The sequence below is a fragment of the Pinus tabuliformis genome, chromosome 2_2 (assembly GCF_031772625.1).
Source record: "Pinus tabuliformis cultivar Carrire ecotype Pingquan chromosome 2_2, CPIR1, whole genome shotgun sequence".
Classification (NCBI taxonomy): Eukaryota; Viridiplantae; Streptophyta; class Pinopsida; order Pinales; family Pinaceae; genus Pinus; species Pinus tabuliformis.
Window position 1 is genome coordinate 414,849,053 of NC_142300.1, and position 4,142 is coordinate 414,853,194.

Below are 4,142 nucleotides of genomic sequence, written 5' to 3' on the forward strand. Positions count from 1 at the left end.
TTGGATCGACAACAGTTTCTTGGTACAGCAGGAAGCAGAGATCCGTGGCACTCAGTTCAGCGGAGGCCGAGTATATGGCAGTAAGTTTGGCTGCATGCGAGGCTATATGGATGAGGAAGATCTTGGTTGGTTTGTTCGGTTCTCATTTGGATCCTACTGTGATTTACTATGATAACCAGAGTTGCATTAAACTCTCGGCTGATCCTGTATTTCATGATAGATCTAAGCATATTGACATCAGGTACCATCATATCAGAGATTGTGTGCAACGGAGGATCATGTTGCTTTCATACATTCCAACGGAGGATCGGGATGCTGATATTTTGACGAAGGCTCTCACCAGGAGCAAATTCGAGTACCACCGAGGCAGGATAGGCGTCGTTGATAATCCATATCTTGTCGAGATGGAGTGTTGAGATTGCAACAAGATGATGGAGCTTAGTGAAAAGAGTCGCCTTCACTAAGTGGGCCCGCAGGCAAATTATGGCGCAAGTTCTATTTTTTATCCCAGCAGGGATGGTCACAGTGTGGGTGACCACAGTGTGGGTGACCACAGTGTGAGTGATCACAGTGTGAGTTAACAAAGTCTATTTTTAGACTGGCTAACAAAAATAGAAAAGACAAATATTATTGTCTCATAATAATATTTGGACTATAAACTTGATCTTATTCTCTTGGAGCACTTCAGGATGAGCTACGGATGTGGTACATGCAGATCCCAGAAGGAAATACGTGGTTACCTATGGGATGACTAATATTTGCATGCAAGACTTAAGTTAGAACTCAAGTGAGTTGAGTTTAGTGGACTGGAGGTGCAGTTGATGGAGTTGTGTTTAGTTTAGCTTTGTTAAACTGGTTGTATTTAGTCTAACTAGCAAATAGACTAGAGATGAGTTGGGTGAATTAGTTATTAATTAATTCACAAGTTATTAACTCATAATGCAACTATAGAATACATCAGTTAACTCAGTTGCATGTTAGTGCATGTTCAGTTCAGCAGGGACAAGTGTTAGAGGATCAGATTGCTATCAGTTGTGACTATAGTTGTGCATGATGATTTGCACAATCAGAGGGATTGAGCATGCCAATGAATTGGCCAATATCAAGAATTGTAACTTGTGCTCACGTCCAACATAGTGTGAGTGATTCTTTGCAGGTGAAATACGAGTTTGGTAAACCATTCTCATCAGTTCTTGAGCAGGTATTGAGTTGGAGAGGCAGGCAAGCAGTGGAATAGATTTGGAGATCAGATCTGAGCTGTATTGTGTGTAATAGGTGGAGCTGGTACTGGATTGCTTGTGATAAGAATTGTACTTTGTAATGTTACATGTTCTCAATCATTAATATACAGATAGTGTGGGGTTTTAGCGAGATGCTTTCCCCGGGTTACATACTGTGTTAATGTGTGAATGCTCTTGATGTTTTATTGTTATTGATGCTGCTATATTGATGATCAACGTAGAGGAGCTTATGTATTGTGTATGTATTCCGCAATAGTACATGATCAGGATAATCTCCATTGAATATGTGTTAAATTATTCAAAATTTCTACAAATAAAGCATGCATCCTGGTAGCTCCTCCTTGAGAAAATTGAAGGCCGACTATCACTATGGACTTATAGAGCTCTCAATATGGCAAGCAGGGTTATTCTGATCAAATTGGTACTACAATTTATGCCTCTTTACCTTTTCTCAGTACTAGCAGCGCCGAAATGGGTGCTCAAAAAGATCAAAGACATGCAGCGCAACTTTCTCTGGGGCTCCTCAGGGCAAAATCGCAAATGGGCATTAGTAAAATGGTCGACAGTCTGCACACCAAAAAAGCAGGGAGGTCTTGGACTGTGAGATCCTCAACACAGTAATGCATTGATGGGAGCAAGATTATGGTGGCAATGGGTATCAAGCCCACACATGCCATGGGCCAAACTTTGGACTGCAAAATACGCGAACAATAGACCGCCGAAAGAGCTAATTAGAATCACCAATACAGATGCAGGCTCTCTAATTTGGAATACAGCAAAACAGCATAGAGTGCTAATACAACAGCACAGTTTCTGGGAGATATGAGATGGTAGAACTGCTAGATTTTGGGCTGACTCATGGCAACAGCGACCCAAAATTTTAGAAGTCATCCCTCCTCAAAACCTTGAAGGAAATAACATCAACCAAAATGACAAATTCTCTCAGCACTGGACTCAACACATCAATCAATGATTCATGCAATGGAAGCAACCTGAACAGATAATTCATCAAGAAACAGAAGACTACTACAAAGAACTGCACAAGGAGCTCACCAATAGGAAAATCAGATACACAAACAAGAAATATGTTTTAAGATGGGGCTACACCCCGAGGGGGATATTCACAACAAAGGAGGCACATATTTTGATGCTTCAAACAAAAGAACCAGTAGACCCAATCTGGACACGCTTATGGACCACTGGAATATGGCCCAAAGTATCTACCTTCACCTGGCTGCTATATCATAAAAGAATTCTTACATGGGACAATCTCATCAAAAGAGGATTCCAAGGACCCTCATATTGTCCTAATTGCAAGCAGAAAAGTGAAACCATTCAGCGCCTCATGGATTCTTGCAACCTGGCCAGTCAATTATGGAAAAAAATCACCTTCAGATGTCAAAGAACTTGCAGAATTTCGGGGGATATCACAAGTACCATTCGCAATTGGGCCCCTGCTCCCTATAACAGCAAGCTTCTAAATTCTCTATGGACAATCCTACCAGGTCTACTTCTATGGACAATTTGGAAGCAAAGAAACAAGAGAATCTTCAAAAACCAAAGCACTCCATTAGAAATCATTTGGAACAATCTATGCCAGAACATTCAAGAAACCTTGGCTCTCCAGAAATGGAGAGCAGAGGACCTCCCTACTCAGGCACAGGAGCAGAATATTTGGGAAAATTGGAATATACAAATTCCTCAGGTTCAAGATGATCACAACGAATCCACAATCACTATTAAGCCGCCCACACAATGGAACCCCCCTCCAACAAATATGATCAAACTAAACTTCGATGGGGCCTCAAAAGGCAACCTAGGCAAAGCAGGACATGGAGGCATATTCAGAAATCACGAAGGCAAACCTCTATTACTATACTTGGGATCAATTGGTTGGGACACATATAACTCAGCAGAACTGGAAGGATTATGGCAAGGACTGTGCCTAGCTCATCAACATAACTTTCACCCTGTTATAATAGAAGGGGACTCCCAAATCCTCATCAACATGGCTACCCAAATACAAATAGGGACCCCAGCTTCGAAAGTAGCTACCATTTGGAGATTGGAAGCTCATCTAGAACTAATAGAGCAATGGCTAAAAAACAGAACAGTTATCACCTTCATTCATGTCAAGAGAGAGGGCAACAAGGTTGCTGATCTTCTGGAAAATACAGGAGTCGAACATGATCAGGTACTCCAATCAGGATCCATCAACATCCTAAATGATAAAACCCAATTACAGGAATGTACTGACCTAGTGCACAAGGAAGCACAACTCCCGGATGCAGGTGTACGTCGGAATTGATATGTTGGCAGGGGAATGGGATGGTAAGTGGCCTTGCCACATGGCCCTCCATAATCCCGCACACAAATCCATAAAGCGAATTAACAACAGCAGTAAATGGCATTTAAGTTGGCACTCTATTCAACTTAGTCATGTCTACCCGCCTCGGCTCTGCATAATGGTGCCCTCTGGTAATTTCAATTCCACCTCCTTTGTCTCTAATCCTACGCCTCTGCACTGCCATTGTCCACTGGTTGTAGCGGAACCAAGCTCACGCACTGCTACGGGCAGGCACTGCAGCATTCTATATCGCATTGAATTTGGTCTGGGCATCATTATTCGCAGAGCTTTATCTGCAACCTTATTCTCCATTCTGCGTCTGTTGATCTTTCTACCTCTGAGCCGACCTCTGAACCTACTGCACCTTCTCAATTCTCAGTGCCACCTCCTCACAGACATTCTCTCCATCCCTGCGTCAGCATGCCTAGGCTTCACCATAGAATGCGAAGCAGAAGAGGGAGTAGCAGAGGCAAACTGCCTCTCTCTCCACCATCTCCTGCCTTAGACTCCTCTTCTCCCCTGGCTCAATATGTATATGGCAGCCATCCAATCAC